Source organism: Delphinus delphis, chromosome 3, assembly GCF_949987515.2.
Source record: "Delphinus delphis chromosome 3, mDelDel1.2, whole genome shotgun sequence".
In the NCBI taxonomy this organism is placed as follows: domain Eukaryota; kingdom Metazoa; phylum Chordata; class Mammalia; order Artiodactyla; family Delphinidae; genus Delphinus; species Delphinus delphis.
Window position 1 is genome coordinate 82,257,972 of NC_082685.1, and position 11,010 is coordinate 82,268,981.

Genomic DNA, 11,010 nt, shown 5'->3' on the forward strand with positions numbered 1-11,010 from the left:
CCCTATGACATAAATCACAGCAACATCCTTTTTGACCCACCTCATAGAGAAATGGAAATAAAAACAAAAATAAACAAATGGGACCTAATGAAACTTAAAAGCTTTTTCACACCAAAGAACCCATAAACAAGACAAAAAGACAACCCTCAGAATGGGAGAAAATATTTGCAAATGAAGCAACTGACAAAGGATTAATCTCCAAAATTTATAAGCAGCTCATGCAGCTCAATAACAAAAAAATAAACAACCCAATCCAAAAATGGGCAGAAGACCTAAATAGACTTTTCTCCAAAGAAGATATACAGACTGCCAACAAACACATGAAAGAATGCTCAACATCATTAATCATTAGAGAAATGCAAATCAAAACTACAATGAGATATCATCTTACACCCGTCAGAATGGCCATCATCAAAAAACCTAGAAAGAATAAATGCTGTAGAGGGTGTGGAGAAAAGGGAACACTCTTGCACTGCTGGTGGGAATGTGAATTGGTACAGCCACTATGGAGAACAGTATGGAGGTTCCTTAAAAAACTACAAATAGAACTACCATATGACCCAGCAATCCCACTACTGGGCATATACCCTGAGAAAACCATAATTCAAAAAGAGTCATGTACCAAAATGTTCATTGCAGCTCTATTTACAATAGCCCGGAGATGGAAACAACCTAAGTGTCCATCATCGGATGAATGGATAAAGAAGATGTGGCACATATATACAATGGAATATTACTCAGCCATATAAAGAAACGAAATTGAGCTATTTGTAATGAGGTGGATGGACCTAGAGTCTGTCATACAGAGTGAAGTAAGTCAGAAAGAGAAAGACAAATACCGTATGCTAACACATATATATGGAATTTAAGAAAAAAAATGTCATGAAGAACCTAGGGGTAAGACAGGAATAAAGACACAGACCTAGCAGAGAATGGACTTGAGGATATGGGGTGGGGAAGTGTAAGCTGTGACAAAGTGAGAGAGTGGCATGGACATATATACACTACTAAACGTAAAGTAGATAGCTAGTGGGAAGCAGCCGCATAGCACAGGGGGATCAGCTCAGTGTTTTGTGACCACCTAGAGGGGTGGGATAGGGAGGGTGGGAGGGAGGGAGACACAAAAGGGAAGAGATATGGGAACATATGTATATGTATAACTGATTCACTTTGTTATAAAGCAGAAACTAACATACCATTGTAAAGCAATTATACTCCAATAAAAATGTAAAAAAGAAAAAAAAAAGAAGCCACTGCAGGCAAACCAGAGACTTCCACACTGTCTTTCCTGGCTCTTGCCTTCTAAATGTTTCAAGAGAGCATCTGATTGGCAGAAACTAATTCATAACCACAGCTGTGGCTGCATGGGAGACTCAGATATACAGTCATTTTTTTTTTTTTTTTGCGGTACGCGGGCCTCTCACTGTTGTGGCCTCTCCCGTTGCGGAGCACAGGCTCCGGACGCGCAGGCTCAGCGGCCATGGCTCACGGGCCCAGCCGCTCCGCGGCATGTGGGATCTTCCCGGACTGGGGCACGAACCCGTGTCCCCTGCATCAGCAGGCGGACCCTCAACCACTGCGCCACCAGGGAAGCCCTGGAATGACCTTATGTCCAAATAAAACATTGGAGGTTCTATCATCATAGATTAAAAGAAAGGGGAAGAACAGCTATTGGAGGACATCTAGCAGTCTGCCATAGACCACCACTTCCATCCCTGAGATCTGTGAGCACCCTTTTTCCCAAATAGGGAAAATTCATACCTTACCTTAAGAGGTATGACTTCAAAGTTCCATCTTTCAGAGACTAAACCCAGCTCAAAGACCAGGATATCTGAGTGACACAAAGTTCTCTCCATTAGGTCCAGATGTGGCTACCTGTGGACAGATGATCCAGGAAGTGACTGGTGAGTTATTCCCCCATGCCCAGCACACACACACACACACACACACACACACACACACACACACCACTTCTCTGGTAGAATAGGAACAGGATAACTATAACAAAAAGTTCCCTTTCAAAAAAATATATTGTAATGGGCAGAAATTTCAGAGATGTCTGCTCTGGCAATAGACTATTATAATTTTCTAGGTTAGCCCATCCAAAACCTCTGGTTCCTCTATCATCTCCATGACTACTGGCTTTGTTTTCTTGGAGGTCCTTCTTTGTCCATTAGCCTCCTCAATCACAGCTTCATTGGGCATTGGAGAGTCTGCCCTTCTTGGGGCTGCAAAACTTTCACATCCTACTTTTTGCTAGTGTAGGTTTGGGTACTTAAGTTTGCATTGTACTCAGTCAGGCTTTGGCAGGCCAGGTTTATGGTTTCTCTGGTAAAGAATTTCCTCTTAACTTAATAGGCATCCAGTCTTTCTTCTGGTCAGTTGCAGTGTAAAAATTGTACCCAAAGAAATAATCTAGACATTACGTGTGTGTGTGTGTGTGTGTGTGTGTACACATACACACACATGTATATATATGTATATACACACATGTGCATATACACATGTGTGTATACACACGTGTGTGTACATGTGTATACACACATATATATGTATTATATATATATTTATCAATCAAATACATATATATAAAAGTCTGCAGATCATTTTAATTATTACCTGCTATGATCTGCACAGCCTCTTTTCAACCTGATTATGGTGTTTATGGGTTGAATTTTGTCCCCCCAAAAAAGATATGTTTGATTCTTAACTCCCAGTACCTCAGAATGTGACCTTATTTGAAGACAAGATCTTTACAGTGGTAATCAAGTTGAAATGAGATCATTTGGGTGAGCCCTAACCCAGTATGACTGGTGTCCTTATAAAAAAAGGGGAAATTTGGATGCAGTCATGCACACAGGTACAATGTCACATGAAGATAAAGGCAGAGATCAAGGTGATGCAGCCACAAGCCAAGGAACACCAGAGGTTGTCAGTAAACCACCAGAAGCCAGGGGAGAGCCATGGAACATATTTTCCCTCCCAGCTCTCAGAAGAAACCACTCTATGGACACCTTGATCTCAAACTTCTAGCCTCTAGAATTGTAAGACAATAAATTTCCATTGTTTAAGTCACCCAGTTTGCAGTACTTTTTTTTTTTTTTTTTTTTTTTTTTGCGGTACGCGGGCCTCTCACTGTTGTGGCCTCTCCCGTTGCGGAGCACAGGCTCCGGACGCGCAGGCTCAGCGGCCATGGCTCACGGGCGCAGCCGCTCCGCGGCATGTGGGATCTTCCCGGACCGGGGCACGAACCCGTGTCCCCTGCATCGGCAGGCAGACTCTCAACCACTGCGCCACCAGGGAAGCCCTGCAGTACTTTTTTATAGCAGCCCTAGCAACTAATAGAGGCAGCTTCCATAATGCCCTAAAATAAGGGTCTTGAGTGGTAGGGCACAACCCTTAATCTGATCTGTGCTGCTGTACTGATTCTTCTTGCCCAGCCCAGAAGGCTTTCTAGAGATTCTTGTAAATAGTTGGGGCCACTGTACTCCTTCACAGCTAACTTTTATTATCACTTCAGTGTGGAGGTACAGACACAGTGGACATTTTTTAATGCTGTGAAGCACCAAATCGTCAGGCTTACAAATATTTTAGATTCTCTGACACAGGTTGAGATTCTGCTACAGCTTTAGATTCTCTATCCTTTCCTTAGCAGAGATACAGCTTGCCCTCAGTATCTTCAGGTTCTGCGGTTGAATTGGTGAATGCAGAACTCATGGATAAGGAGGACCTACGGCTACCTGTCCTCATCATCTGCTTCTTGGACTGCTAAGTCAAGAAAACGTACATTAATATCCTTTAGGGCATCACCCCATTTCTAAATTCCAAATTTTGTATTGGTCAACGTTCACTTGCAAAGAACAGAAGCCATTTTAACTAGTCTAATCAGAAAAAGATTTAGTACAGGTTTTGTTATTGCTTAGAGAAGCAGTTGGAAGGTTGAAGAAATCCTTTCTGAACAGTACAACAGTGTGGAGCCAACAATGCAGATGTTCCTACAGCTGTTGGGAAACCATCAGGATCATAAGGCAACCTTAAACTGGGGCAGGGTATTGGAAGACAGAAGCCTGCCTAGAATTGCAGAAGCAGTAAAGCATGATTTTGACATCTTTTCAGATCTCTCACGAGTACATCTTATTGGCAGGACCCAAGTCCATTCAGAGCTCTAGCTATCAGAGTGCCTGGGAAATGTCTGTTTTTCTGGACTCTGATGTGCCCAGCTGAAAATTAACAGCTCTAATTCTGTGAGAGAAAAGGGAGAGAAAAGGGGGAAGGAGATAGAGAAGAAGTAGTCAGATTATGAATGTAAATATTTTAGAATTATCTCTGACACAGAGCAGGCCCTTACTGACAAATTTATGGAAACACAATACAAGTTCTTAAAAGAGAAAATGTGAAATCAGAAACAAGAGATTAGGGACTTCCCTGGTGGTGCGGTGGTTAAGAATCCACCTGCCAATGCAGGGGACACAGGTTCAATCCCTGGTTTGGGAAGATTCCACATGCAGTGGAGCAACTAAGCCCGTGCGCCACAACTACTGAAGACTGCGCGCCTAGAGCCTGTGTTCTGCAACAAGAGAAGCCATCGCAAGGAGAAGCCCGTGCGCCACAACGAAGAGTAGCCCCCGCTCACCGCACCTAGAGAAAGCCCACGTGCAGCAACGAAGACCCAACGCAACCAAAAATAAATAAATTAAATAAAATAAATAAATTTATAAAAAAAAAATCCAGGAGATCAGGTTTGCAAAAGGCAAACTATGTCACAATTGCTTTGCACTTTTGCTTATCCAAGTGCAATACAGTGTTTTCTGAGCTGGAATATTTATACATGTACACTTGCAGTGAACAAAGTTCATTCTCTGGAGGAAAAATTGACCTTGTAAGTCAAAGATCCTGGTCCAACTGAATTCTCTTATACTTTGTTCCTTCTCAAGTGGTTTTACCTCCCCATGTGTTTGATACCTGTGATCCAAGGAAATAAGGGCTCTCAGATGTGTATCAAGACTACGTTTATCTTTAAAATTTTAAATCTTAAACCTAGATTTGTGAAATATGTTTTAGAGCAGAGATCAGCAAAGTTTTACTATAAAGGTTCAGATAGTAATGTTTTCATCTTTGCAGACCACATAATGTCTGTTGCCATTTCTCAATCATGACATTGTGGTGTGAGAGCAATCATAGTACATAGATTAGTGAGTGTGCCTATGTTCCAACAAAATTTTACTTACAAAAAATGTGGCGGACCTAATTTGGCACATGGGTTGTCATTTGCGGACCCTTGTTTTAGATAATTGTGTGAAATAAATTAAAAAATAATTCTATCAGAGTTACCTTGCAGATCATATCAGTCCACAGATACGGACTATCGTTGGTCCTTTCTCTTCTCTCTCTGCGTGTAGAGTCCTTTCTTTTACACAAACACTCAACCTAACTTCTGGTGTTTGAGACCGGCACTTCCCTCCGCTTGGTTTCACTTTACAGTCATGTATCAATGTTCTGACCATAGATGAACCTAAATACAACAGGAAATTTCTTTAACTTCAATAACCATCTTTACAGTGGAGATAGCAAGTTGCTACCAAATGTGCTCAGTCACAGGTGAAGTAACCAGTGTGTTTTTCTGTCGGCCTTGACTGTGGGCTGGCTTTGCCTACAGGCTCCTGATCTTCAGGTACCGTGAGTACACATGAGCTGGCATGGCCTCCCACACCCAGACAAATTCTACTGCTGTCCCTGCTGGGGCATCAGCTTTCCTACTGACCTCTGACCTCTGTCACTCATTAGCTATGTGATTTTAGGATAATTACCTAAACTTCCTAAGCTTCAGTTTCCTAGTAAGCAAGATGGAGATCATGATAATATCTACCTAGAGCAGTGCCTGGACTATATTAAACAGTCCATAGATTTTATCCACAAGAGTGAATTTGGTATCGGCCAGTTATATAATTTATGGTGATTATAATATTGCTGGTTGGCCTTCATTTTCATCTGAATATTTTGATATATGAACAACAAGTAAAATTTGAGTTTTGTTTCCTTGTTTTGTTCATTTTAATCATGGTCTAACATGAATATTTTCTATACACTGGTAGAGCATGTTTTACTATTCAGTTGCCCTAAATTTTCTCAAAAGTGCACTTAAAAAAAAAAAAATTAGGGCTTCCCTGGTGGCGCAGTGGTTGGGAGTCCGCCTGCCGATGCAGGGGACGCGGGTTCGTGCCCCGGTCCGGGAAGATTCCACATGCCGCGGAGCGGCTGGGCCCGTGAGCCATGGCCGCTGGGCCTGCACGTCCGGAGCCTATGCTCCGCAGCGGGAGAGGCCACAACAGTGAGAGGCCCGCGTACCACAACAACAACAAAAATAAATAAAAAATTAGCATAAGCTTTAAACAATAGAGCAGACAGCACAAAAGAGTAAAGCACAAAATTAAGTAACAGAAATAAATACTAAGGACAATTCAGTATTTTACCCACTGAATCTTAACATTTGCCTGTGCCTCTGGCCCACTCTCTTCTCACACAAACCTGGCTTCCTTTTCTTTTCTGGTAGCGCTTAAACACTAGTCAGACTGGTTTTATTTTATTTTATTTATTTATTTTGTAAATATTTATTTATTTGGCTGCACTGGGTCTTAGTTGTGGCAGGTGGGCTCCTTAGTTGCAGCTCCCAGCTAATTAGTTGCAGCACACGGGCTCCTTAGTTGCAGCATGCAAACTCTCAGTTGCGGCATGCATGTGGGATCTTGTTCCCTGACCAGTCCCCTGCATTGGGAGCGTGGAGTCTTATCCACTGTGCCACCAGGGAAGTCCCCAGACTGGCTTTAGATTTGCTGTGGGACATCAACCAGAAGTCAAATTCCTAGATCTCCACCTCCAAAGATTCTGATTTAGTAGCTTCAGGATAGGGCTCGAAGTCTGTACTTTTAAATGCTTCCCATCCATGAGGCAGATGTATGGGAGATTTGGGGACCTCTGTTCCACACTCTAACTCGTGTTCTCATCCAAGGGCTTCCCCCCAATCCCCGCTACCATTTCTCTGTGCCCACCAGTACCAAATCTGTGCCAGCCTCCAGCCTCAGCAGCCAGTCTTGAACACTTACAACAACGCTGCGAAGACGATATTCTTCTTTTAAAGTTTTTTAAATTTAAGTATAATTTACAATGTTGTGTTTCAAGTGTACAGCAAAGTGATTCAGTTGTACATATATATATGTATATATACATATATGTGTATATATATATATATACACATTCTTTTTCAGATATTTTTCCTTATAGGTTATTACAAGATATTGAGTATAGTTCCCTGTGCTATACAGTACGTCCTTGTTGTTAACCTATTTTATCTACAGTAGTATGTATGTCTTGTTTTCTATGTCTGTGAGTCTAATTTCTGTTTTGTAAATAAGTTCATTTGTATTTTTTTTAGATTCCACATATAAGTGATATCATATGATATTTATCTTTGTCTGACTTAACTTCACTTAATATGATAATCTAGGTCTATCCATGTTGCTACAAATGGCATTATTTCATTCTTCCTTATGGCTGAGTAGTGTTCCATTGTATATGTGTACTACAACTTTATCCATTCATCTGTCTATGGACATTTAGGTTGTTTCTATGTCTTGGCTATTGTGAATAGTGCCACCAGAACACTGAGTGCATGTATCTTTTCATATTAGAGTTTTCTCCAGGTATGTACCCAGTAGTGGGACTGCAGGATCATATGGTAGCTCTATTTTTGGTTTTTTAAGGAGCCTCCATACTGTTTTCTATAGTGGCTGCACCAATTTACATGCTCAACAACAGTGTACGAGGGTTCATTTTTATCCACACCCTCTCTAGCATTTATTATTTGTAGACTTTTTAATGATGGCCATTTTTACTGGTGTGACGTGATACCTCACTGTGGTTTTGATATGAATTTCTCTAATAATTAGTGATGTTAAGCATCTTTTCACATGCCTGTTGGCTGTCTGTATGTCTTCTTTGGAGAAATGTCTATTTAGGTCTTCTGCTCATTTTTTGATTGAGTTTTTTTTTTTTTTTTTATATTAAGCCTCATGGGCTGTTTGTATATTTTGAAAATTAATCCCTTGTCAGTAGCATCATTTGCAAATATTTTTTCCCAGTTCATAGGCTTTTTCATTTTGTTTATGGTTTCCTTTGAGTCCCATTTGTTTATTTTTGTTTTTATTTCCATTACTCTAGGAGATGGATCCAAAAAAATATGGCTGCTATTTATGTCAAAGAGTGTTCTGCCTATGTTTTCCTTTAGGAGTTTTATAGTATCCTGTCTTACATTTAGATCTTTAATCCATTTTGAGTTTATTTTTGTGTGTAGTGTTAGAGAATGTTCAATATCATTCTTTTACATGTAGCTGTCCAGTTTTCCCAGCACCACTTATTGAAGAGACTGTCTTTTCTCCATTGTATATTCTTGCTTCCTTTGTCATAGATTAATTGACCAAAGGAAGAAAGTGTCGCAAGAGAAAAGCGGTCCTCTATTCCTTAAAAGCTCTTTTCATCCTAAACAAGGGAAAGTCAGCTCAAACTGATGTTAAAAAAAATTATTGGATTATATAAATAGAAGGTTCAGGATTCAATCCAGCTCTGGAATTGGTTGGGGGTCACCTTATAAACTGCCCCAGCTTCAACAGGTTTCCTACAGCAGGGATTTAATAAATACTTGTTGACTTGAATTAAGGCTATGAATTTTTCTAAGGGGTTAATATTTATTAATGTTTAATTTATTAATATTAATGTTTGCAATATTTTATTAACATTCTTCAGTATGTAATATTTGATTTTCTTTTTGATCAGAGTTTGGGGGACAGGTTTTTTTTTAATTTCAAGTAGTTGGGGATTTTTTCTGTTTTTATTTTGCTTTTTAATTCTAGATTTATTGCCTCCTGGCAGAAATAGTGGATATATTATTTCTGTGTTTTGGAATTTTTTGTTTTTCTTCTTGAAAATTCCTTTTTTAGATTTGTTAATATATTCAGTCTGATTACAGTCAGGGATTGGCAGCGAAGCTATTTTTCCTCTCTAGGGTGACTTTCTATAGCTGGTCAAATACATTATATATCTCTTTTATACTTGAACTTTAGATGGAAAGCTAATTTCCATCTACTCTACCTATTCCAAACTATTTGGATAGGGGACCTGTCTGTTGCCCTATATATTACTGTTCTCTTGTGAGTATAATAATAATAATGCATACCTTATGAGGTTATCAGGATTAAATGAGTTAATACATGTAAAATGCTTAGCACTGTGCCTGGTCCATGGTACTCAATAATAGCTTCAGATAATATTATTTAATTTTTTCTGAGTTTTGCTGCAGTTTTGCTTTCAGTAGCATTCCACTTTGATAGACACAGAGGGGTTTTGAATCAGCCCAACTTCTTTCTAACCAAGAAAAACAAGGCAAAAGATGAAGAGCAAAGGGCAAAGAAACAAAACCTCCCTACAGGAGGAGTAAGTGTGATGTATGACTTTACGCAGAAAACCCTTTCAAAAAAAAGTCGCGTTGATTTTCTTTTAAACATATTCTACCAGGTTCTGTAAGAGAATATGCAAAGCTACTGAGCAATGTACCCAGCTCACTTCTAATAATGAGAGATACTAATCTTCTACTTTTCTGAAACGGTTAAGTGGACTTGTTCCTCTCCACCATTTAACTGTGTAAACCTTCCCGGCAGGGATTAGGGCTTTCATTTCTGGTCCCACCTGCTGTGCACAGGTATGTGCCTGACAGCCTGTGAAACACATTATGAGTTTCATGGGGGTTAAAGAGCCCCAGTTTCAGAATCCAGCAGACCTGGACCAAATTCCAGTTCAGCCACTCAAAAATTACATAATCTGCCTTAACGATCTATGCCTGGGGCTCCATTCACTTGCTAGTTATTATTGGCCAATTATCGTGGTTCTTGTTTGCATGTATGTACGGATAATACCTTGAGATAGTCATGGAAAAGTGCTTTGGTTAAAGTTTTACATACTTTATATCTCATTAACTCCACACAGCCCCCCAAGGTAGGTGTGTTTTACAGATGAATACAAGTAAGATGATAACGGAAAAGTAATCACCAAATTATTATTCCTTTTATATATAAACAATGAGGTAAGATTTTTAAAATCTGCCAATAATAACTAGCAAGTGGTGTTTGGTGATTCTTTTAGTGATGCTAATTAAAATTTTTATGAAGTATTGCTTATTCTCAGTGCAAGTCTATCAAAAATGACTAATGGTGTAGCCTTGCATTCCTTCCTATTCTTGGTTCTCAAACTACATATCCTGGTATATGTAATTTGCAAACACCTGATTTTTAGTATTCAGATTTGCCAAGCATCCTATCAGATGGGTGACTTCACAGACACTGGTATAAATGTTACTCACCTTCAAACAGATGAAAACCAGAACACTTTGTGAGGCTGCTAAAGCCACCTGCGCGCCCCAACTCTTCCCTACTTAAAAGGTTGTCCTCTGAACTCCCATATCTGAGGGTAAACATTTGGCGAAAGATCAATTCACACTGTGCAGTGACTTTGTTTACATGTTTTCTCGTATAGTACTCTCAGCTTTGAGTCACGGGAGGCCGCAGGAAGCCGAAGAGCCGGTCATCCTCGCACGGGTGCATTTTTTTTTTCTCATTTCTTATTTGACTTCTGGCCTTGGGAGGGGCAATGCAGCCGCGCGATACTAATCTTCAGAGCGAATTTAAGCCAGCCTTATCCCTCACCGTCGTCATTCACTCCCTCTTCGCGTTCATATTCTCCCAGCGGGACTTACTGCCACGCGAAATTCTTTCAGAATTAATCGGCCACACGGCACCCTTCCAGAGCCAAACCCACAGGCGACTCCACACACGCAGCTGGCCCGGAGACCGTCAACTCTCACCCGACGCGGAATCAGTCCATCTCTCGGCGACCAATCAGCGCTCCGCACGCTGCCGCGCCAGCCAATCCCTGCAAACACACGTTGCTTCTGCCAACTTTTGCCGC

At 40.5% G+C, this 11,010-nt stretch overlaps 1 protein-coding gene across 1 annotated transcript in view; it reads right to left on the reverse strand.

Annotated features, from left to right (window-relative positions):
* The window catches only part of MCC (MCC regulator of WNT signaling pathway), a 463,984-nt gene extending 453,234 nt beyond the window's left edge, over positions 1-10,750 (reverse strand). The window contains exons 1-2 of the mRNA XM_060009025.1: positions 10,406-10,750; positions 5,332-5,512 (exon numbers count right to left, since the gene is read on the reverse strand). The gene's annotated coding sequence lies outside the window, so the exon portion shown is untranslated. The remainder of the gene's footprint in view (positions 1-5,331; positions 5,513-10,405) is intronic.
* Positions 10,751-11,010: the final 260 nt, after the last annotated feature.